At 45.2% G+C, this 26104-nt stretch overlaps 1 protein-coding gene and 1 long non-coding RNA gene across 10 annotated transcripts in view; one reads left to right on the top strand and one right to left on the bottom strand.

Moving 5' to 3' along the window:
* The window catches only part of SLC9A9 (solute carrier family 9 member A9), a 599624-nt gene that overhangs the window by 39237 nt on the left and 534283 nt on the right, over positions 1-26104 (bottom strand). The gene's annotated exons all lie outside the window — the stretch shown is intronic.
* LOC140695700 (uncharacterized) lies at positions 150-13897 on the top strand. Its single transcript, XR_012071510.1, has 3 exons — positions 150-325; positions 8129-8420; positions 13412-13897. It is a non-coding gene; the product is annotated as an uncharacterized lncRNA (long non-coding RNA).

Below are 26104 nucleotides of genomic sequence, written 5' to 3' on the forward strand. Positions count from 1 at the left end.
CATGAAAAATGTTAAGTACAATGGCTGGCACACAGTAAACATTCCAGAGTTAACTATTATTATCTTTTAAAACATCTTCTCCACTTGCCAGTAAGCTCCATGAAGGCTGGGACAGCCTTCTCGCTGATGAATCACCAGGGTCTAGCACACGTATAGGTACCTGGTACAAGCTTGGTAAGTGTCTCTTCAAACAATTACATAAAACCTGGCCCAGGACATAAGCATCTTCTACCTGGGATGCTGCCAACGCCTGTCTCCCTGCTTGCCCTCTTGTCTCTCAACCCAGTGCCCACACTGTAGCCAGAGTGAAGGTTCTAAAAAATATGTAAGTACTATGGTCGTGGAAGCTGGGGAACTTGGCGCCTGCTTGGTCTGGTCTCTGCTTCCACACAGCCTTGCCTTTCCCTGCTCTGGGCCTTTCTCAAACATGTTTTTTTTCCTTTCCTCTTCCTTCTCTTTCCTCCTGGCCTGAAAACACAGTTTTCTTCCCCTGGTCACATTTCTGCCTCCTTCAGGTCTCAGCAGAAATCTTCTTCCTCCAGGTGACCCTTTCTACTCTCCGTCCAAACTTGTATTGACCCGTTTTCCACTCTCCATCTACTTCTGTAACACTTTTGGGGTCAGAGTTTGTTCTTTCTAGTAGAGGGTAGCTGGGACAGGCTCCTTAGAGCAGATTCTGCACATCTTTTCCCAGCTCTGTATTCAGATACCTCACATTGGTAGACTGACATCAGCCTCGGTGGAAATAGTTACATCATGGAAATTGGCATATGCTATAATGCAGTTTTTTACTTTTTCTCCAGAAAGCTAGTTGTTAAACATTTATTCGCACACCATTGGTTAGTCCCACAAGAGCTGAAGTTATCCTGGTCCCTCCCACCGAGGCTGGTTCATAACAGGGTTCTTTAAATATTTATGGAATTAAATAAGCATAAACTGAGAGTTTCAGGGTCACCATATTGAATTGTGCTCTATCTATCTATCTATCTATCTATCTATCTATCTATCTATCTTCATATAAATATGTGATCTTTCATTTTGATAATAACCTTATGAACTTAGTATTGTATCTCTTGTATCTCAAATGAGGAGGGTTAGGCTCAGCAAAGTCAGTGACTTCCCCAACGTCAGAGAGTGAATGAGTTGAAGATTCCTTGAGTGTGCGCCTTGGGGCTCTGCTCCAGCCTCCTGCCTGCAGCTCTTGTCTGACTGCATCCACGCTGTCTCCAGCCTGGCCGAGGTACTGGTGATGGACTGCAGCCTGCCTGTTCCCACACAGACTGGTCTCTCTGGATTCACTTGCCTGGTTCCCAGTCTCACACTGACAGTAGGTTGACTGCCCACTCTCTGTCTGTGTCAAGGTCTCCAGATAGCTTTCTGGATGAGCCCTACCTTTGGGGATCTACATGTGGCCCAGTGGACAGAGGACATGGCACAACAGATGAGGTCTGGGAAGCCTCCAGAGCTCCAGGCCTGCAATTGATCAGTAAGCAACTCTTCCCAGTTTGCCCTGAACTTCCCCAATGTTAGCACTGAAAGTCCCATGTCCTGGGAATCCCCTACAGTCCCAGGCAATCAGGATGGCTAGTCACCCTACTCAGAGCACAGAGCAGTCTGAAGCCATCAGAGGAAGGGACATCCCAAAGGGGTTCTGACAGCACAGCCTCCACTTAGCCACTCCCTCGGTCCACCTTCACACTGCCTGTGACTCTGTGTGTCTGCGTCCCTACCTACATGAGTGGCCAGGACCAAGAATAAGCCATTTAATTTCTCTGTCTCTGTTGCTACATCTATAACACGGAAATAATGAGGACCAGGTACATAATTTGTGAGGCTCAGTGTGAAATGAAAATGTGGGTGTCCCTTGTTCAAGAACTATTAAGAATTTCAAGATGGTGACTGCAGACCCCAGGGCCCTTCTAGGGGGTGGCCCTCTCTGTGACTCCACTGGTCTCAAGTCCATGAAGCTGGACCTGGAGATGGATAACACCTCTCATCCAGAGTTGTGGGGCCCGAAGCATCAACAGCATTGAGCATGGTGCCTTGCCAGGGAATGTTCAGAGGGTGGGGTGACTGTTGCTGAGGTCTGGCCTGGCTTCCCCGGCTTGCTCAACCTCTTTTGGAACAGGTTCCTGAATTCTTACCTTGACAGTAATGTGAATTGGGTGATCTTTTGTAAGTCACTTCAGCTTTTCTAGGCTCAGATTTTTCCCTCTATAAAACATGGGGATTGCAGGAAATCTCTAAAGAGCTTACCAGCTTTAAATCTGTTTTGGCCAACTCCATGACATTTACACATCCGAGCAAGGTCTTAATGTTCTTTTGAAAGCAGTTTCTCCCTCCCTGGGTTTGCCGAGATTCTATTTGGACTTCAAGCTCCATTCATATCAAAGAGTCTCTCTTTCCAACCTTGAATACATAAATCAAGGGTTTTTAGATTATTCCTAAAGTTCCTCTAATTCAAAGGTCAACCCATTTTACACGTGAGCAGTCTGAGGCTTGAGTCGGCTGGCTGCCTCGCCTGGGGCCATGTAACGAGATGGAGGAGGGCTCCTCCACAGTATTATACGACTTCTTTCCTGGCTAAGGAAACACCAGAGGACATCTTTATAATCATACTTTGCTGTTATTCTTTCCTGAAAAATTTCCCAGAAAAACAAAGAAGTAGAAAAACAAAACAAAACAAAACAAAAGGAACTTCATTTAGGCTCATTAGATGATTTTTTTTTCCCGAGTATTTTTGTTCCCATTTTCTCGAGCCTAGTCCACCTGACCCAGGCTTGCTTTCAGAATTTCTCTAATAGTTTCTACTTAGTAAGGACAAGGGTTTCCCGACTCCCCATCTAAGGGTAGGATTCCCAGACCCTTTCTTCTCACGTTTCTGCACTCTGGGGCGAACAAACAGATGTTTCTCTAAAGGCACATCTTCTTAACCTTTGTTTCCCCTCTATCTCATCTGGTCTTTGGGGGATATCTAATCCCCCCCTTAAGAGAAAAGGTTGAAATGAAAGAAGGAATGTTCTCAGCCATTCCCTGGGTCTGGTCCCAGTGAATTCCCACTAGATCTCTCCATGGGGCATCTGGTCATGTGCCTGGTGGTTGGAAATTTTTTGCTGTTCCCAGGGGTGAGAGAGAATAAAAAAGTGTCTCTGTTCCTGGAAATACTGTTACTCCCTAACATTGTGTCCAGCCTCCTTCGTGCCAGTCCTCTCACTGAGGGACCTTTGGCTGGACCATGGGCTCCAGCTCACTTTTTTAAGTGATACATTTTTCAATTTAAGGTTGTACTTTTCACATGAACTGGCTCAGGACCAAACAAAACACGTATTGTTTCAGGGGGAGTGAAGACCGTAATTTTAGGCTCTTCGTTTCACCTGCCCTTCTGCTGCAGTGGTACTGAGCTGACAGATGCCGCAGGGTCAGCCGGAAAGGGTTTTTTGTGCCACCCTCAGCATTCACTGAGATTTAGGGCAATATGCCATTTTCTTCATTTTCAAACAGCTTAGAAAGGAAGCCCAAAGGCTCACATTCCAGGGAACTCTGATTTGCCAACCAGTGCGGATCAGCCCACGAATAAGGTTGGTAAACTAAGAACAGTTTCCACTGGGCACTCTCTTCCTTTTCCATAGGGCTGGGTAATAATCTCCTTTCTAGGAGAAAGCCACATACAGCTGGAGCTGCTCTGAATTTTCAGCTGGTATCAGGCCAACGTGAGGGCTGAGAAGCTTGGAGTGAAATGCGGGGGTGGTGTGGCCTTTACAAAACAAACCCAGAAAGTCTTGCACTTTTTTTTTTAAATGATCTCAATTTAGAATCTAGGTTTGCACCAATTTCAGAAATGGATATTTCCTGCTTCCTGCTCCCATCCTGACACAAGGGATGCTTTCTAGTTGTAGAGATTGTAGAGTTGTGGAGTTAGTTATGGTTGTTTAGGTAGATGGAGCATCCCCTAGGGGACTAAAAAAACTAGGGTGCGAACCTTGTGTGTGCAGAGAGGGCAGCCCTGAGAACTGGTGTATCCACAAGGACCTGTGTCTCACAGGCTCACGGGACTGTGTAAACATTACTAAGAGCAGGCGGTCATAATTTTCATGAGTACAAAATCAGAAGGAAAATTGAAGTTCTGGAAAACTATTCTTGTCCTCAGATTCTCCAGGGCTGCTTGAATGTCCTCAAGTCGGGCTGGATTGTTTATTTGGGAGGACGTCAGATGTCCTTAGCCTCCTCATATTAGAGATCAGAAAATGGGCACCCAGAAAGGTTGAGTTGCCCGAGGTTGTAAAAGCTCTCTGTGTAAACAAGTTGACTTCCAGAGAACTTTCCCCATCCAGTACAGCCAAGACTAAAACTGGCTTCTTAAGTGCCCCACGCAGTTAGTGGGAGATGGCGGGCCTTTCTTTAAAAGTGAGTCTGCTGTGCACTCACTGGCCCTCGGTCAACTGCCTTGTTTCTAGCGGCCAGGGTTCTTACTCTCCTGGCACCTCTCTCTTGTAGGAAGGCTTATACTTTAGCAATAAAGGGAAGGATGTCTCATGGAACTGAAAAGATAGTGAAACACTTTTAATAGCCTCCCTAGGGAAGAACTTGCACGGCTGGTGAAGTGAAAAGACAGATTATTTTGATATGGGATCATAAATATTCTACATTAATAAATTAATGTACCTACTTTCCCTAGGTTATGACCTTCTCTTACAGTTAGCTGGGAAATTTAATGGAACAAAACCATTTAAATACCATGCACTCTCATACATTTGTATAGGACTTAACAGTTTCATGAGAATACGATGTTTCATCTACTCTAAATGTCTGTTTTGTGAGGTATGTGTTCCCATTTTCACAGATAAAGAAATCGAAAGCATGGGAAAGAATGACTTGCTCAAGGGCATATGATTAAATGGCAGATGTGAGACTCGACCCAGGGACTTTTTATTCCAGCTCACAATTCTCTTTCCATCTTAAAATAATTCAATTTTTCTAGGTTATGAGAAATTCTTCTCTTGGATCCGGGTAAAAGCAGCCTTCACTCCCAGGCAGGTTGGATGCTCCTACACCCTTTACCTTGTAGAACTAACAACAGGAGGATTAGGACAAGTGAAGTTGTATTAGAAGCAGGTGATATGTCATGTCTTATTACATGAAATAAAAATATTGGGAAAATGCCTCTTTTAATTATGTTGACAACGGTGGGGAGAGGAGCTATGTTCTGAATGTTCTTTTGTTTTGCCTATTGCTCTGGCTTTGCTCCCCTGTGCCCTGAATACCAACACTAAACATTATGAGACTCAAGAGTGAGGACAGCCAGTCCATAGTTTAGTTTCTCTGAGATCCTCCTAAGTTCAGCCTTAGAAAATATATTTCGGTTTCCTACCCAGTGGGGAAAACTTAAATGCATTAGTCCTATTGAGGGATGAGACACATTTTATTTGTCTACCAGAAGGAGAAAAAAGCATTAAGCTCCAATCCTCCTGGAGGAACAAAATCTGAATGCTGACAATTTGGTCTGTTAAATCTTTTTCAAGTTATAGAGAATCAACCCCTCTACCCCAGGAAAATACTCAATTGCCCTCTTACAGTGCCAGAGGATGTGGTGTAACCTACTTCTGTCATTTGCTGAATAGGGACTGATGGGTAGGTGTGTGGGTTAGGGGCAGTGGTGGATGGTTGAAACTGTATTGCAACAAGGCTCAATCCAATAGCAAGTCAAAGGAGAAGGAATAAACTTTGGAGGAAAAACAGAAATGGTTGCCAAAAACTTGACCCTCAGTTGTAATGTCACAAAAGCACCTCTACAAAAGGTCTGGCCTTGCTGTTTTCAGAAGCATGGGTATTTGGGAAAAGACTGTTCTCAGAGCTTTACTCCAATCTCCATCTGACTATCTCTGAATCTGTCCCAAAGGAGAGAAGCAGGTTAGCTGCTTGATGTCACACAAAGGCAGTACACATGGCCTTTCCAAGTTGGACACTGGGTGGTCAAGAGGTCAGAGGATGAGGGGGGACCCAGTGAAGTCATCTGTCCCATCATCCTGCCTTTCTGTCTAGTAGATGAAGACCTACCTTGCTTTCACAGCTGATAGAGAAGTAATATTCTATACCCTCCTCCGGCAACTCATTCCTTGGGTAGCAATCCCAGCGTCCTAGAAGATCTTCTCACTTTTAAAAGGGTCTCTCATATTGCACATGCCTTCAGTGCAGCTGGCTACTATTTTCTAATAATATCAGATATTTGGGGACTAACGTTGTCCCCCTCACACCTCTGACCATTGCTCAGCCCAAGATGGCATCTCATGCTTGTGACAACACCTGTCTTATGTTGCTGATTCGAAGAATTCCCCAGTCAATCTTCCATCCCAGAGGACAAGCTCTTCTTAAGATTACACCTCTTCTGACAACCTAATGACTGAGAGAAAATATTTGCAAATGATGTAACTGACAAAGGCTTAACTTTCAGAATATACAAATAGCTCATAAAACTCAATAATAAGAAAACCAAACAACTGAATCAAAAAATGGGCAGAAGACCTAAACAGACATTTCTCCAATGAAGACATACAGATGGCCAATAGGCAGATGAAAAGATGCTCAATATCACTAACTATCAGAGAAATGCAAATCAAAACTACCATGAGGTATCACCTCACACTAGTCAGAATGGCCATCATTAAAAAGTCCACAAATGATAAATGCTGGAGAGGGTGTGGAGAAAAGGGAACCCTCCTTCACTGTTGGTAGGAATGTAGTTTGGTGTAGCCATTATGGAAAATAGTATGGAGATTTCTTAAAAAACTAAAAAGAGTTACCATATGATCCAACAATCCCACTCCTGGCATGTATTTAGAGAAAACTCCAATTTGAAAAGATATATGCACCTCAATGTTCAAAGCTGCACTATTTACAATAGCCAAGACATGGAAGCAACCTAAGTGTCCATCACCAGATGAATGGATAAAGATGTGGTACATATATACAATGGACTATTACTCAGCCATAAGAAAAGAATGAAATAATGCCATTTGCAGCAACATGGATGGACCTAGAGATGATCATACTAAGTGAAGTAAGTCAGACAAAGACAAATATCTCATAATATCATTTATATGTGAAATCTTAAAAAAATGAGACAAATGAACTTATTTACACAACAAAAAGATTCACAGACATAGAAAATAAACTTATGGTTATCAAAGAGGAAGGAGGGAGGGATAAATTAGAAGTTTGGGATTAGCAGATACAAACTACTATATACAGAATGGATAAACAAGGTCCTACTGTATAGCACAGGGAACTATATTCAATAGCTCATAACAACCTATAATGAAAAAGAATATGAAAAGGAGTATGTATATGTGTACAAATGAATCACTATGCTGTACACCAGCAGCTAACACAACATTGTAAGTCAACTATATGTCAATAAAAAGAAGATTACATATCTTCTTTTTTCAAATTTCCTCTTTCAGGTCATTCTCTGGGCAAGAGGTCTAATTCAACTTGTGAGATTTTGATGAAGCTAATAATATTATACAGGAAACAGCACAAAGGCTGAGGAGGTTTTAAAAAAACTAAAAAAACTAAAAAAAAAAATTGATCTTCTACTGTGGACCAGGTAACCCTCACAGCTAATCCTCAGGATGGTCCTTCAAAGTGAGTTTGGCTGTTGCTGGTTGTGTAGTTGAGGAAATGGAACTTCAGTTCCACTGTGAATAGAGGAACCACAGACCAGTGTCTTGCTGATTCTAAGGCCAGACACTCAAGGAGGATGGGGCCCAGTGATGGGAAAGGGGCTCATCCCCAAGGTTAAATCCTGTCCCTGCTTCTTTTTTTATTTTTTAGTCCACCTGTAGCCATAGGAACATAGCTCCACATGTAACAGAGCCAGGGCCCAGCTGCTTAGATCAGCAGAATGATCTAAGCTACAGCCCTGCTCCGTCCTGGAGTCACAATGGCCAGAAGGCAGGCCACTGCTGCCTGTCATAAGATTTCTTCACTTTCTCTTACCAGAATGACAGTAGTTCTATTTTTCCCCTGAATCCTCCCCAAGTGTTACTACCATTCTACAGATAGAGAAACCCATGTCCTGAGAGCAATGAAGGAGTGAAAGTTCTTAATCTTTTGACCTCTTGGCTTTCAGGGAACACTTGGGTCTTCCTCCTTCTTCCATTCTGGGTCGAGGCCATGCCGCATGCCTTGCTTCTCCTGGATTGTCCTGGAAAATGGCCCTGGCTAGGATGCTGGCCTTTAAAGTGGAACTGCCAGTTGTGGGAAGTGGAAGCACAGAGCGGGGAGGCAGAGAGCGGCAGACTCGGCCTTGATCCCACACGAGCAGAAGCTGTCTCCAGGGAGTGGCCATGCCCGGCCTCGGCATGGAGCTGATCACGCCGCGAGACCTGCCTCTGCAAGACTGAGGATGTGGGTGTGCACAGGTAGGGTGGAGAGTGAGTTCAGCAATCCCTCGGGAGCTTCCGCTGTCCTTGTGTCCACCTCCATCACAGGACTTAACTCCCTGAATTATGACTTTCTAAGCTCATCTCCCGACTGGACTATGAGCAAATTAAGAACAAGGTTTATATCTTTTCATTTCCATCTCTAGCAGGTGGCATAGTTTTTAGCATATAGTAACCATTAAATAAATAAGTATTGGATGAGTGGAAGGAGAAAGCTGGCTGCCTCGTGTAGCTCACCTTCCTTACTGCTGAGGTCACACGCTGCTCTGTGTCACTGGATGTCAGGGTCCCATGCCCCACCGGCTCGCCTACCTCTCCCCACAGTGGTCTGGCCCTTCTCCCCCTGAACTGTCCCCACCGAGGGCTGGCCCGGGAAGAGAGGGAAGCGGTCCAGCAGACAGAGTCATATGAATAAGCATTATGAGTACGCTTGGGGGGTGGGGAGCGAATGGTTTGAATTATAGTTTTCCCCAGTTGGAAGGGGGGGCTGTGTGAGTGACACACAGCAGCTGTTTCCACTTAAAATTGATTAGCAAGTATCACTACAAATGAACTCAGAATTTAAAACAAAACTCCATGGAAACGAATCCGTTCTAAATCATTCTAAATGGGTTGCAGGAAAGAAGTTGCTCCAGCTGAAGCAAAAAGAGCTCCCTTAGTCCTGCTCTTCCCTACTGACCAGCCTGTCTGGGGCTATGTTTCCCCATGTCACAGAGATAAAACAAATTCTGATTTTTTTTCTCACTGGCTACTTGTCCCAAATTTAAACTGGTCCTGAGCAAATTCCCTGGCACTATCTGTAAAGCTGGAAGTAAAATGCTACCTGAGACAGAGGCAGCCAGGCTGGCCTCACTCCGTTTTGGGGCAAGGGCCACACTCTTGTTGATGAACCTCAGAGCAGCCCTTGGGACTCTCGGAATTGGTCTGTTACAGCACTCAACAGTGAGTAGCTGGTAGGCTGGGGGGCCGTGCTGTTTCCATTAGCCCTTCAGCACCTGGGAAGTTAGACATAAAATACTGTTTGGCTTTTGAAATGTCCTTATTAGAGAATTAAGAATCTAATTCACAGAAACAAACAACCTCGAGGTGTGATACTCAAGGAAAGTTCAGAGAGTCCTGTGGTTATTAATGGTCATACAATGGGCAGTCTTAGTAGAAAGCCTGAGAGAGGAGGCGAATCAAATAAAGAAAATCAATTTTTGGGAATAAATTAAATTTAAAATGCATCAGCCGTAAGGCCCCAGCATAAGACAAGTTTATAGTACATTTCTGGTTGTCTAAGTAATGGAAGTCACATTTTATTCCCATTATACGGGGTACATATTACCAAGCTCTGATCTCTCTAAAATTAGATCTCTGCAAAGATATAGTTGGCTCATCCTGACAGGGCTGATGGGTGGTGAGAGCCTCTAGCAGCAACGCACTCCATCTGGGAAGATTCTGTTCTGCTCGGCTCTATAAAGCATTCTTTGTGTTTCAAGAGTTGATGTACTGCCGCGTGGCATGACAAAACAAAACCCAGCGGTCCGCTGCTCTTCCCTCTGCTGCTCAGCGCGCAGAGTGCGTGCACGGCTGGCCCTAAGCAAACACCCACGTCGCCTCCCCAGGGAGAACTGAAAGAGGTCACCTAGTCCCTTTCCTACCGAGCTTTGCTTAAAACCATTTGTGAGGATCATGGCACAGGAACCGTAAGACAGTAAAGACGCAGGGGGTCGCTTGTCCTTTTGTCAAGGAGACTTGATGACTCTTAGTTATTGTCTGTACCAGTTTTAGGCTTTCACATTATCTTCTTTAATTGGAAGAATTCCCACTTGGGCAGAGCTAAAATAAACCAGTGTTTGATGCTTCCCTGGGGTAATGTTCAAGTGCGTATTAATTGTGTGCCGACAGGGTGAACGTGATCCCACAGCCCCGGCTGGGGAGGGTCCTGGAGAAGGTGAAGCCTGGGTTCTAGACGGAGAGAAGATGCCTCCAAAGGGCAGCCACAGAGGATCTGTGGCTGATGAAAGGAGCCAGGCGGCAGCAAGGGGGAGGCCATGACATCCAAGTCCCCTTGCCCAAAGCTACCGTCAGAGGAGTCTGTGAAATGATCCTCCAACAGACAAAATGGGTTATACTTAGCTGAGGCAGCCTGCACTGAGGGACACTGAGGCTGGAGTTGAAGGGTTTGAAACTAGATTGAGGAGGAAAAGACCCATTGTTGAACTGCACAGGCAAAGACATTCCTCCATCTTTAAACATCGAAAACCACTCCCCACGCACAAGACCACGGATTTGGTCACATGGACAAAGGGGGTTGCCAGCTTTATTTCATTTTCATGATCGATCCACCCAACATTTATGATGTGCAATTACTACACGTCAAGGAGCTTGTTAGCCAATGGTGATATGACCATTATTACAACGTAGTGCTTGCACTCAGACTTGCTCCTACTCTAGTGAGAGAGACAGAAAACAAACCGGCAACTTCAGTTCCCGTGCTCAGTGCTCTGAGCAGGGCTAGATAGGAATCTTTGGGAGCACACAGGACCAGAAGTTATTCCCAAACTCGGTGGCAAGAGGCCCTCTCCCACACTGCAGTGCTTCCCAGAAGGGCTGGCATGCAGCACAGTGCCCAGTAGACAATGCTCCGTGCAGTGAATTGCCTTGGAGATGTGTCTTTAAGACTGCACAGACACGGATACCACAATGATATTAATAAAATACTTAGTTGGCCACAAACCAGGCATGTAAATACGAAGTAATGCAGTCTCAACAGTTCATAGAACCCTGGCCATCTCATATGGATGAAAAATAGGACAGTGGGGAGAATCAGCCCTCCTGGGAATCAACAGGATGCGATGGACACACCAGAGCAGGAGTAGAGAAGAATGATACTGACAATATTAACAGCAAATGCATATTAAGACAATTCACTTAAAAACAAAATTCTCTTAAAGCAAGTTCACCTAAAACAGTTTACAAGTGTTACTGCATTTAATTCTCCCAACAACCCTCCCAGGAAGAAACAGTCATTATTTCCATTTCAGAGATGAATAAACTGAGGCCCAGAGAGGTCAGGTAGTGTGCGTGGGCACAGGATCACACAGATACTAAGTAGTGAGCCTAGGAGCCAATCTTAGTTCTGACCCTCAGGTTGTTAGGAGGACTGAAAAAGTTAATACTTGCAAAGTGTTAGGAATGGGCTCAAAATGGAGCCAGCACTCGGTGAGTGTTAACTATTAATACCAACACAGACAAATCTCTCCTGCGGCGCTCTTCCAAGAGAAAGAGAAATCGTCTCCCCTCAACTAACCAACCTAATGCAGACCCCTCCGTGATTAAAGACATGAATTACCTGCCTCTAAAGGAGAAAAGAAATGAGGTAGGAGTGGCTAGCTCCTCTGGACAGCCAGGTATCTGGTTCTGGTGAAGTCAGAACATGATGCGCTTTGCCGGCTCCGAGGAGGAGATGCTCCCAGCTCAGGGAGATCTCAGCATGGCTCTCCCGGAGCCCAAGGCTGGCCAACTCCTGCCTCAATTGCCCCTTCCTTTTCTCTCAGACTGGATGTCTCAGTGTTACTGAGATTAAAAGGCATTCTTTGGTCAAAATCCTCCTGATTCCCACGCCTGCAGGAGGGCGCGAGGTCTTTTGTGGGTGGGGACAGATGGGATTTGTTGAACCACACTTTACACCTTCCAGGACTTAGATACCCTGGGCAGTGAAGAAAGCAGACATCTATTACCTTTCTTGTAAAGAAAGCGGTGTCTACAAAGTTGGTTATTTCTAGAGGTTTGACATGTTCTGTGTTTCATTTCTTCCTTCTCTCTCCATCCCGATCTCTTTATGGGTTTTGACACTCAATGGGATTTCTGGAAGATTGTTACAACCACCAGCTGTGGGGCTGAATATTGATATAGTCACCTTTTTATTTTTACTTTTTAAAAAGTAATCTACTTTCAAAAACTATATTTCAGGTGGTTTCACCATATGGCCAGTAAATGCTCCTAAATATACTTCACCCTTCTTTCAACAAACCAGGACTGGGATATTTCAAAGGGAAGATGAGAAATAAATTAAAACTGTATTGAGAGGAGGCTGTCGCTACTGCAATATTTAAAATAAGAAAGATAAGCAGCATTTTTGTATTATTTCTTTGAGGGACTCAAAGTAACATTCAATTAGCCCTGTGAAGTAAATATGAGAGAAATGTTATTAGGTGCATTTTTCTTATGAGGAAACAAACATGGAGAGGAAAAGTGATTTGCTTGTTCAGAATACTCAGTGCAGTCAAGCAGAATTTGTAACGACACACAGACCTCACAATTAGTCAGTAAATGTCATAGTCAGCCGTCTGGAAGCATGCATTGGACCAAAGAAACCAAAACCACCCATCAGTCACAAACGGCTGCTCTTTATGGGGCATGAACTCTGGGCTTGCCAGAATCCTCGCCACTTCTCCCTGACATGTGGTGGAGTCTCGCTCATCTCTCCCGGTCTTTACTGAGCCTTTGATACCCATTTCTGTTGCCTGTCTGAGAAGAAGGTATAAACAGTGGACACAGGTGACCAGATCGACCCAAACAACATGACAGGGAAGTACAGGGACAGGCGAGGACTCAGCCCATTGCTGAGTTAGGAAAACAGAAACATAAAACAGGAGAGCATTTACCCAGCAGCCCCTCCAGGCTTCTGCTCTCTGGGCTACCATTTTGCCCTAATGATCTTGTAGATGTTTCTTGCATGATTTTAAATTTCAACTGCAACAGAAATCCTTAGTGGCTTGTCACTCTCACCACTTAGCTTTCCCTCTAGTACATCCATCCTTTAGGAATTTGCGACAGACTGCAAATGTCAGCTGGGGGGAAAGACAAATGATAATAATACACTGGAAGTTGCAGCCTCTGTGCTAATTCACTGAAGCTGTTTCCAGAAAAACACCGCACACTAATTAAACAACCCCCCCTCCTTTTTTTTTTTTTTTTGACAGATGAAAACATGGGGAAGATCTTATCCCATCAGATGGAGAGCAGCCACTGCCCTGGGAGGCGGCCTGGTTTTCTAAGGGAATGGACTTCTTGGGAACAGCGGTAAAAATCTTTTACAGGAGATAAGCGTGCTGGTCTTCAAACCACTTGACAAACATTAACTAATTAATCTACCCACTCCCTGTGGGGCGGTATCATGCATTAGCACCAGTGCTTCAAGGTTTTTGCTATGGCGTGCCCGATGGCACAAGGTGTCTGTCATCGGAGGTCCGCTCAGTCCTCCACCACCTGGATGGCCACCTGGGAGCAGCTGGGATGACAGTGCTCACCGCTCTCTGAAGTCACTCTGCTTGCTTGCTTGTTCACACTCTGTCTCTCTCCACTGCACTGTAGAGGATACAGGGAATAAGGCAGGAGAAATAAGGCTGCCCCACGATGAGGACAGGCTCCTTGTCCATCTTACTCACTATGGCATCCTCAGGGCCTGGGACGGCCTGGTGTGTAGTACTTGCTCAGTAAATATTGCCTGAATGAATGAATGCCTCTCCTCTACATACTATCACGCCGATGACAACAAGCTCCTGCTCAGAAGAAGAGAAAGTTTCTGTATTTGATGTATTGTGGTTGAATTGTATCCCCTCCAAGATACACATTCAAGTTCTAACCCCCTAGTGCCAGTGAACATGACCTTATTTGGAAATAGGCTATTTGCTGATCTAATCAAGTTAAGATGCAGTCATACTGGATCAAGGTGGGCCCTAAATCCAGTGACTGATGTCTTTATAAGAAGAGGGAGATTTGTACATAGAGACACAAACACACGGGAGAGAAGATGATGTGAAGGTGCGGGCAGAGATTGGAGGGAGGCAGTCACAAGCCCAGGAACGGCAGAGATGCCGGAAGCTGGCAGAGGCGAGGCAGTACTCTTCCCAGGAGCTCCTGGAGAGAGCAGGACCCCGCTGCTGCACTGATGTCAAACAGCTGGCCTTCAGAGCTGTGAGGGAATACATGTCTGTTGTTTTAAGCCACCCAGTTTGTGGTACTTTGTTATAACTACCCTGGGAAACAGAGACGTGAGGGTTATTACAGATCAACAAGAGACCCTTCGGGGAGTGAGACAGGAAGCTCAGGTACCGCGCAGCCTCCCCGGCAGAGCCAGGCAGTAGGTCATCAGTCAGAGCGGCTTTGTCAGAGCGGTAACAGATGTGGCTGGGCAGAGAGGGAAGTGTGTGGAATTTACTGGGGCTGTTTCTTTGTGCCAAGGAGCCCTCTGACACGGCCATCGGAAGCCCTTCCTGTTCCAGGAGGCTTTTCTTCCAGGGTTGGCTTCCCTTGGCATGTTCACCATCAGGGACCCACCAGTTACCTATCGACTGGCTGCCTTTCATTTTGGAGCTTCAAGTTCTTACTCTGTGTGGTCTGTTCTGTTTCCAGTGAGCCCAAGGGGTCGGCCATGGGCACTGTGGTCTGTCTGTCAGGCATGCTCTGGGACGTTCCCCCTCACATTACTCGTAAGCACTAAGGCCCAAAGATACGTCCACTGCTTTGAAGTATATCCCTCCTGGTAACTAAGGAATATTTAAAAACTCCAATTCTAGTAATTGTGGAATGTCAAAAGTTCTTGATTAGATTTTTAGTTTCTCAAGGAGGCTCTGCTCACTCTGGAGCAATGATTCTTAGACTTGGTTTGGTGATAGACCCTTTGAGTGTCTGGTGACATTATGGAGTCTCTCTTGACAGGTGAACATCCATACAACATGTGGATGATGCTTTAGGCCCTGGATCGCGAGTCAGGAGCCCCTGCTGTGCCCCAGGCAGATGGTCTTCTCTCTCGTCTCAGTTTGTCTAAATGGGAAGCTGCTAGGCCCTTCCTCTGACTTCTCAGAAGAGGAGGGGGTTGCGGTGGAGTCCTGGCCTCTGGCTTTCAGAAAGATGGTGGAGGAGCCCTGACCTATTGGTCGATCTCATCTGAGTCTTTTTCCTTTATTTACATAATTCACCAGTATGATGGTTAATATTAAGTGTCAGCTTGACTAGGCTATGGTTGCCCAGAAATTTGGTCAAATGTTATTCCAGGTGTGTCTGTGAATGTTTCTGTATGAGATTAACATCTGAATCAGCAAACTGAGGAAAGCAGACTGCCCTCCCCAGTGCGGGTGGGCCCCATCCAATCAGTTGAAGGCCTGAGTGGAACAAAAAAGCCGACCCTGCCGCCTGACTGCCTTTGAGGTAGGACATCCATCTTTTCATGCCTTTGGACCTGAACTGAAACATTGGCTCTTCCTGGGTTTTGATACCACCAGCCTTTAGACTGGACCGAACACCATCAGCCCTCCAGGGTCTGCAGCTTGCTGACTGCAGATTTTGGGACTTCTCAGCCATGTGAGATAATTCCTTAAAACAAATCTCTCTCTCTTTCTAAATCCTATTTATTCTCTTTCTCTGAAGAGCCCTGACTAATATAGCTAGGGAAAGAGAAGTCAGGATCCTCATTTTGCCTGTGAACTCTTTCTTCCTCAGTGGATCTAGGCCTTTCTTTTGCATGTGTGTGTTTGTGTGCCTGCATGTGTGTGTGTCTTCGAAGGGTTACTTTTAGGGTATTAACTAGTACAGAATAGGATGCCTATAGATTAAAAGAAAAAAGACGTCTACTAGAGTGTTCCATAGGCCAAGACATCCCCTTGGGCTCTGTGGGGTGTTCATGAAAGTTCAGGGCCTCATGCTTGTCAAGACTATCAGAAGCAGCATCCAAGGGGATTGTAGTGGACTGTTTATTGGGACCTTGTCAGTAACTGTTTATAGTGAATCCTGCTGACCTGGTCTCTGCCTATAGGATGAGCTCAGGGCCAGCACAGAGGGGTGTGTCAGCCATCACTTGTGCGTGTTCTGGAATGTACTGACATGCCCTCAGTCAGTCCTTAGGCATCATAATGTGTCCTGGCTTAATATACTGCTTTAAGAAGGATGAATCTGTTTTTTATGGTTGAAGCTCTAATAGTACTTGGTATTGGTTTTCTGTTCATGCATGCAACTGTCCTGTGAGCACTTTATGTATCTGGTCACACATGGATATTCATATAAAATTCAATAAAAGTTGTTAGTAATCAAGGAAAAAAAATCTTGGATGTGCAGTGAAAGGTTTTGACTGCCTTTGGATGTAATTATTGGAGAAATGAATACTTTGAAGGAGAAGGGGAAGACTTAGAAGAAATTTGCCCCTGCACCCGTCCTCTGTCCATCTTCCTAGGCATCCCTGGATCCTGGGTACATTTCATAGAAAGCTTCTAGTCCTGGCAGGCGTTTCTGAAGCTGCTTAGTGCCAGCACCTGAACGGGGAGATGTTTTCTGGCAAGTAAAGGGGCTTTTTCTGGAGGAAGCAAGAAGGATCCTCTCTCTGGACAGCGTTGGAGAAAATTACTCAACTGAGTTGTGGTAACAGACCTCCTCTGGGTACTCAACCCTGCCAAATGATCCTATTGTGTGTGTGTGTGTGTTTTTTAAGAAGATTTACTTTTCTTCCCTGAAATGACTTGCTGTCCTCTCCTCTAGCTTCCTGCTCTACCCTCATTGTCAGCCGATGACCTTGTCACATGCTGTGTGGAAGATAATGAGAAGTCACCCGACGGGGAGACGGGAACCACCTCCCCTTCCCACCATCAAACTCCCACCCGTCTGGGAGGCACCCTCCTCCTCTGTGCCTCTGTCTTCTGAGTGTTTGTCCCGCCTCTTCAAAGGCCTGTGCCTCCCTCTGGGATCTGGATTCCATCCTCTGACACCTTTTCAGGGAATTCCTTTTTTACTTACTCTTCATCACTGCTGTCTCCCTCCCTCCTGAGTCATTTCCATCAGCTACATCCAAACGTGATCCAGTATCTTCCGTATTTAACTCTCCTCCATATTTTGCCCCATTTCTTTGCTTCCTTTTAGAGCTCAAACACCCAAAAGAGTTAATTTATGCTCATTACCTCCACTTTCTCATTTTTAGTCACTCCTCAGTCTACCCCCAGCCAGCTTTTTGCTCCTGAATTCACCCCACTGAATTTGCTCTTGTCACGGTCAACCAATGACCTCTGTGGTGCCAACTCCAAAGGACTCTTCTCTGTGTCCTTCAGCCCCCGGCACCGTGACCACATTCTCTATGCCGAGCCCTTGGGACCCTGCACCCTGCTGGTTGGCCCGCACCCTTGGGCCTCTCCTTTGAAGTCTTCTTGGCAGATTCCTGTCCCTCTACTTAGGTCTAAAGACTGGTATACCTGATGGTCTGTCCTACCTTCTCTCTTCCCCCAAAACACCATCTCTCTAGATGATCTCATCTATGGCTTTAAATAGCACCTAGAGGTTAACAAATCACATGCACAAATGTTATATCTCCCTGTGTCTCCTGAGCTCTAGACTCGTATATCCAGCCAGCTACTCACCATTTCCACTGGCCAACCTCAAACTTATCCCTCCCTGAATTCTGGAGCCCTCCCTGCTCCGACCCAGCCCTCCCTGTCTCTGTAAATGGCATCGCCATCCACATGGTTGCTGAAGTCGGAATCCTGGGAGTTGGTCTTGATTCCTCCTTTGCCCTCTCCCCACTCCCCACACCAAATGCACGAAAGTCCTGTGATTCCACCTCCAGACTAGATTCAAGGTGCCACCATCCCCTGCATCCAGGCCACCACTGTCTCTTACCTACAGTCACACAGCCGCCTCCTAAATGGCCTCCCAGATGCCGTGCTCATGTTCCTACAGTTCTCCACAGCATTCGCATAGTGATCCGTGAAAAAGGAAATTAGATTACACGATTCCTCTGCTTAAAACTCTCTGATGGATGCCTATCTCCCTTAGAATAAAATCTACCCTCCTTAGCCTGGCCTCCAGGCCCTGCGTGATCTGCCTTCCCCACTGGTCATGCTCTCCCTCGCCACTTTCCAGCCACATTGGGCACCTTTCTGTTTCCTAGACACACCAAGCTCTTTCCCTGCCAGTTCTCTGCACATGCTGTTCCTTCTGCCCGAAGCCTTCTCCTCAAAATGTTGGCTCCTTCTCATTTTTAGTTGCAGAAAGCCCTTCCTGATGACCTTCTTTAACAGAGCTTCTCCCCTCCACGGTTCCTGTCCATCATGGTAAACAAAACAGTGCATGGTACTTGGTAGGCACTAAGTAAATACTTGGAGTATCAGTAGGATGTTATATATCTTGTGCACTTAAATCAGTGGCCACGTGTGTCTCTTGGTCAGGGGTCCATGTTCTCTTGCCTTGTGCTCAGAGTTCTTATCAGTGGTGACAGAGGCCACTCATTTATCTTGTGGTGAAATTAAGTAATTTTTTTCCTCATCAGCAGTAACAATCCCCTTGAATCTGTCAGCAGATACACGTTTAGAAATAAGTAAGTCTTCTAAGGATAATTTTAGTTGAAAATGGTCCTTGCAAGTATTCTGAGAGTACAGTGGAGAGCTGGAAACATACTCCTCTAGAATTTCAACTAAAACTCTCACTTGCCGGGGCTTGTTCAGACAGGAAAGAAAGAGGAAGGAAGTCTAAATTCTCCAAAAATTGCAACTGATAAATCCAAATGAGAGCTAAGCTTCCTCTCTTAAAAAACCACCACCTCCTACAATTAAAGAAAAAAAATCTATAAAAGTAGACATGTGGGGGTGAGGTAGAGTGGGGTGAATGAACAGCAAAGGAACTTGCCTATTAAATGTGGGGAATAAAAAAGAAAACCAACTTAGACACTGGATCAGACAGCACACAAAGGAGAAGTCTCTTAGTACAGTGCCATCTGGAACAGCTATGAATTTTAATTAAGAGGAGGAGACATAGCTTTTGTCCATTTAACTTTTTCCATCTCTTCTTATTATTACTAGTAGATTGATTCCATTTCTTGCGCCCTGAGGCTTTTCTTGTTTCCTATCGTTTGAACTTAGAAGTATTTTCCTCTGCCCCTGACCTCTCCGCCCCCTCTCCCCTTCACTCAGCTTAATTCTTCCACAAACATCCTCTGTCTATGGCCACCTACTGGAGATACAGAAACATCCCTAACATCTTTCATGGTCAGTGTACTTGGGGGTGATACTCTGAATGTAATACAGGAGTAACAGGACATTCAGATCTCAAAATTTTGGTGTGTTCCCACACTGTTCTGGGATATGGTAGTAACAAGATATTCCAGGCTGTCTAGGGGGCAGATCCAGTACCTGCAGCAATGTCTACGAGGAGCAGCACTAGTTCTTCCAAATTTGTTCTAAACTCAGTGCTAACTAGTCCAATCCCCAGCTTTCATGTTCCACTGGAAGTTGCAAACTTAGATAAGCTGTTCTTGCCAGGAAAAGAAAGGTTCCGGGAGGCTCCTCCCTTGCTACCAGCAACGTGTGTCAACAGAGGAAGTATTTCCACATGGACGTTTCTGCTGTGTGTACAAGTACTGTCTGTTTTCCCTGCCTACCTGGGTTTTCATCAATAATAGCTATCTAGAAACCAGAGTCTGAGCTGTCTTTGAAAAAGTAAACTATTACATATTACTGTAACAGTGGATACATGTCCTTACATATTTGTCAAAACCCATAGAATGTGCAACACAAAGAGTGGACCCCAAGGCAAACTATGGACTTTAATAATAACGTATCAATATTGGCTCATCAACTATAACAAATGTGCCATACTAATGCAAAATATTAAGAATAGAGGAAACTAAGTGCAGAGAGAGATGGAGTATCTGGGAACTCTGTACTTTCTGCTCAAAATTCTCTAAACCTAAAACTGCTCTAAAAAGTAAAGCGTAGTAATACAAAGTCGTTTATCATGTCTTTGGTTTCAAGATCTTCGATAATACTAACGATTGTTTTGCAGAACCATTCTGAACAGCCTGAAATGACAACAGTGAGCCACAAAGAAGCGAGGAACTTCTGCCATCTTACAGGGGACACTGGAGTCGAGATGCCCCTGCTCACGTTCATACACCCCCTCCCTCCACCTCCGTGATTCAAGACCCTACACAGTATTCAAAGCCCAGTTCCTGCCCTCCCGTATATCAGAACACCCAGTTCTCCCCTGGGAAGTAATCTCATCCTTCTTGCTCGAACTTTCCCAGCTCCCGCAGGTTGCCGGCAGGGCTTCTCTTGCTTCTGTCACAGGTCAGTGTTAGCTGCTGGAGGACGCCTGGGTTGTGCTCCCCGATTAGCTTGACCCACTCCCCCATCACCCTATCTGTCATGGAGCCGAGGGACTGAGAGAACGGTGCCTGCATTTTTCCTCTCTGGTAATGCTGTTCTTGCCTGTCTGCAAGTGTGCATGTTTTGTGCTGGTTTATATTTCGCATCAACTCTGCTTGACCTCATTTGACCCAGTTAAGGATCTTGTCAAAGAACCCTGAAAATAGACCCTTATTGCCTGATGGGGGCCCCAGACTTTCCACTCAAGTTGACCTTTATATGTGGCACTTGCTCTAAAAAGGTCAGGAATGTTAAGAGCTGGCTTTCAAGAATTCAACCATTTAGGAACAGGGAGTTTGTTTCTGAGCCTCAGTACAGCCATTGCTCCCTAATGCTCACAATAAATCCTAGCGTATAAGGGATGTTTCCTAGTTAGGGCAACTTTACAGATCTGGTAATTTATTGTCCCTTGAAGAGTGTGTGTGTGTGTGTTTGGGATGGAAGTGGCAATAGGGGACTAGATGGGTTAGAGAAGAAAAAAGATGAGAATCTGAGACCAGGAGCAGAACAAGGTACTCAGCAGAGTCATGAGTGCCGAGATAGCCAAAATGAGAAAGTAAATCCTTGTAGACCCTGTAAAGGAAACGCCCCTCTGTTCTAGTATCAGTGGGTCACTCGTGGGATGAAATCTGAAATCACTGATTAGCAAAACAATTTTGATTTTCCGTCAAGTCCTTGGAGGGAGGGGTGTTAACACTGGAGAAGCTGGGCTCACCCCACGTGACCCTCTGCCTCCAGCGCTCTGCTGGCGCCAGGGCTGACCTGCATGGCTGCTCCTCTCGCCTGGTGGGGTCTCAGGGCTGATAGAGACCCGCTTGCTTCTAGGCCGAGGAGCATGGTTTCCATTCCATTCATCTCCCTGGGATGCCTAGCAGTTCCCCCTTCTGGACACGCCAGTCCCCTCCTCCCCAGGGACTGGGGTCCTCACTGGCGGGGCCTGGGAGCCCGATCCGGAGCCCTCGGTGTTGTTCTCTTTCCCACTAGCTTTTCTTCAGCACCTTTACTCCCTGCAAGCTGGGCTGTGTGATTTTTTTTTTTCTATGATATAGTGGGGAAGGTAATTAGGAGGAAATCCCGAGAAAGAGCTTTTGAAATACTTTTTAAAAAATGCTGGAGGCGCAATTCTTGGAAAAGAGGAATTTGGCCGGGCTGTGACCCGACACACCAGGATTTGAGCCGGGAAGGAGGAAACAGCTGGGGAGGTGAGGGACGCTCTGTGCCACCTGATCTGGCCAAAGCATCGGCAGGGGCAGTGTGAGCAGAGGGCAGCCCAGCTGCATTTAAACCAGCATGGATTTTAAGGCAGGAGAATAAAAGGATAAAGCATTATAAATGGGAAGTCAAGACGTTTGTGAATGGAATGAGCTCGGTCGTTTTATTTTAAATCCAGTGCCAAGTGGTAGGGAGTGGACTTTAATAGCTTCAAGCCTCACTTTCAACACTGGGGACAGATAGCGCATCAGAAACTGAAAGGGACAGTCTTCAGAGAGTCTTCATCTATTTCTGAGGATTGCGCCCATGGGTCAACTAATCAGACCTGAACTGTTAAATAAATGGCACCTGGAAATATCTCTTTTTCATTAATTTTCATTTAAAAGTAGACAAGTAAGTGGCTTGGGTATGATTATTAGAGAGTCTCTCTAGGTAAAAATTTATTATCAATGGCAAATATTTTAGGATGTGGTTAGTTACATTTTCTTGGATGTGAGTACCTGCCGTTTCCTGAAAATCATAAAATATCTTCCTTCTACTCCTAGCAGCAGCGACAGATCCCATTGTCTTGTTTCCACAATGCTTAACTGTGTCATAGCAAACGTCAATAGCGAATTAACTATCCCTTTGAATGTTTCAAATGTGACTTTTAATTAAGCATGTTAACCTGATGGATCATCGTTTGAGCAGCAACTAAAACAAGATTATAGGCGTTTTCAACTTTTGGATGCCCACAGAGCATAAGAGCACTTTATGAAGCTTGCATTAATGCATAGTTCATTATAATGTAATTCTGTATTAGATATTCCGCTTATGCAGAGAGCCAAAATAGTTTCTGCTCTGTAGCGATGCCGATTTAAATGAGTAAACCACTAGGAATCCAGGAAGCTTAACTCTTTGTGCATCTCGCGCTTATAAAAGAATTCTCTTGGGGCAGGATTGCTCCTTTAGTTAGTGGAGAGAGCAGAGTAGTTATATTTCAGGTGGGAGAGGGTGAGAAAGGACAGATGCGACATTTCTTCCGCACAACAGTAACTGATTAGGGATAATCCTGAGCATACCCTGAGCGCCTTCCCTTCACTCTACGTAGACAGCTGATCAGTTTCACTGCACTGAGCAGTCAGGAGGCCGAGCTGCACACGAGAGGGACGAGAGAGGCTGGTGGGCTGCCTTGACCACATAGATAAGAAAGCATGTGCAACACAAATGCATAAAGAAACCCTGGGGAGGAGATGGATGGTGCTGTGCAGGGCTGCCATAAAGCATCCTGCACACTATTGTTAATAGACCTTTTACAATTTTTATAGCTTCCCGAGTTATTTTTGAATCAGTGCTAGCATTCAATTATTTCCTGTTGAATAAGGAACAAAACAGGCCTGAAGACTGAAAGGAAAAGCTGCTGTGGGGAGTGATCTCTCCAGATGGAAGTTTTCTGGCAGATTGTGATTTGTGACTCAGAATGAGCCCAGATCATGGTGCCATATGGATGGCAACGGAGCCTTCAGACACCAGCTCAGTCACTCAGCAGACTCCTGAGTTCCTACTATGCGTCAGTTACCAGCTGGGCATTTGGGAAACAAAGATGAGTAAGGGATAGTAGCTGCAGCCAGGGAGTCCATTCATTCATTCATTCACCAACGTTTACTGAGCATTAATGACGTGCATCATGTATTAGGGACTTGAATATATAAACATAGAGTAAATGACTATCTGGCAGGATGACAGTCAGCTATAAAAATGAGGAAAGGCTTCACAAGCATAGAAGTGGAGAGAGAGACTAATTATATCTGGCAGAGTCATAGGAATTTTCCCAGGTGACAAAAGGTGACATTCAGCCTGAATTTTGAAGCTGGATAAGGGGGTCAAGGGGAGGTGATGGGGAGGGAGGAGAGCAAGGGCCTTTCCTTTCCCAGCAAAGGAATAGTATGAGCAAAGTCATGGAGTTCAGGATTCATGCTTGGGAGGGAAAATAAGAAAATAAGAAAATAAGTAACTGATTGTGGCTATAGCTTGTGGCTTCGTAGGTAGGAAATGGAACTAGGCAACCTCTGTAGGATCTTAGATGTCATGGTAGAGCTTCAGCTTTATTCTCTATGCTGGGAACGGCAAATCCCAGAGCTCCCCACCTTCTAGCCCTGTGGCAGATGTCCCCAGTCTGCCATGAATGGCATTCTTTCTTCCTGAGCCCGAGCCAACCCATGGAATCATTCTCTGCCAAGGACTTTGGGAAGCTACCTCCACCTTACTGGATTTGGAACATAGGAAAAGTACATTCACTGTCTTTGCTGCAGGCAAAGGAAGCTATCTAAGGGTTTTCAATACAGGAATGACAACGTCAGGTCTGCTTGCTGGGAAGACTATTTTACTAGTAGTAAGGACTGCTAGTCTTTTATAAATACTAAGACTATTTTACTAGAGAATAGATTAGAGTGAACAGAATCTTGGTTGAGAAAAACCAATAGTAATGTTTAGTAGCTTAAGCTCTCAGCCCCGGGTGCACATTGAAATACTTGGGGGCTTGTTAAAAATATCACCTAGGTCCCACCGCCAACCAGTGAACCCAAATGATTCGCGTGTGCCCAGGGGTTGAGATCCACTTGTCTTGGTACTAGTTAGGGAGAATATTTATTAAACAGAGAGGTTTTATCTCCCTTCATGATGAGCTTGGAGAGGAGAGAAGATGACTTGGGGAAGATGGGAAAGGACTGGACATTGTTTGGCCTTTACTCAAATAGCACTGCTAATAGTGACTGTGCTTTCTTGGCCCATCGACAATGTGTTTATGTGTTTGCTAACTTGTATGCAGATATATCATTTCATTTGATCCCCATGTTAATCCTCTAAATAAGTATGTATCATCCTCAATTTACAGCCAAAGTGAACAAGTCTCAGAGACCTTAAGTAACTTGCTTACGATCACAAGGTAATCCGATGCTAAGAGTTATAGTCTTTTCACTCCCCCATGTCACTTTCAGGATTTTAGATCACATGTAGAACACAGGAAATACATTAGAAGAAACAAGAGCAGCTGGGGAGTATGTCGTTACTCTTAGGTACGATCAAGTTCACTTTAGGAACTAAAACCTGAGCCTCTTATTCTGTCAGGGAGGCTGGGCTGGCCCTGTGATCCAGGAAATGGGTGATTTTACACCTACTGAAGTCTTTCTGGGAAGGACTAAGGGGAATGTGTGTCTTTCTGGTCCAGACAAGGTAATTCCCACCCACCAGGAACTGTGTTTGCACTTTGTGATCTGGTTGGCCTAAGTCCTTACTGTACGCGCATCACATCACGGCCCTGACTAGGCGAGTTTGCTTGGTTGTGATTGCGGAACAAACAGTACAAAGAAACCTCTAAAATTAAGAGACACATTGGCTCATTTTAAATGTCCTTTTGCAAATGTCTAGAAACCTTGGATTTGTTTCACCAACTGTTATTTAGTGACCAATCAACGCTCTGTGGCTGCCTAACTATTTGGGTGGTTTCAGGACTAGTAAAGAGGAGACTGGTGATAGCAGTAGCACGCACAGTAAACGCTGGCCTGAAACGTCAATTCTTTTATCTCTCTGCACAGCCAAGGCAGCCACATATGAGAGCCAGCAGCCGCGATGTGTGTTTAATTTGACGGCCATATCTCACCTACAAGCCAGCAGGCTGCTTCCTGGCCTGGGTGATAGACCTTGAAAGTTGGGCTTGAGGAGAAACAAGTTATTGCAGTGAGGTGAGCCCCATGGCTTGCCCTGATAATGAAAGACACCAGCAGAGGAACACACGACAGTGCAGAATTCCTAACTCCAAGTCTAAAGTCTTCAGTTATCAGATAGTATTAATTTCTAACAATGGAGCCAAGTAAGGGGTGTTTTATTTGTTTGTTATGATTTACTCCCTTGGCAAAATCTTATGCATGCCATTAGCATCTGCTTTTTTATCATTGGAAGGAGACCCTAGAACCTTGGCTTTCCAGCTGTGTTCCGTGGACCTCCAAGATTCCTTGGTGTATAAGAGGGACCTCAGTGGATGTCATGGTAGGAGAGAGGGCTGGACTCTAGGCTCTAGGATGTTCATCCCATCCCATCCCAACCAGAGAAGTTTTGCTTTTACTAATTTTACATTTGAAAAAAAAGGCTATAATTGGTGTGAAGAGCACGGCACTAGACATAAGAAACCCCTGGGTAGAGCATTTGCATATGTCAATCAGTTGGACTTCTTTTAATTTTAATTGTCTGGAAATCCAATTTTGATTCTGTGCATGTCTGGAAAAAGGGGCCTGAACGTAGCAGAAAAGA

This window comes from Vicugna pacos, chromosome 1 (genome assembly GCF_048564905.1).
Source record: "Vicugna pacos chromosome 1, VicPac4, whole genome shotgun sequence".
NCBI lineage: Eukaryota > Metazoa > Chordata > Mammalia > Artiodactyla > Camelidae > Vicugna > Vicugna pacos.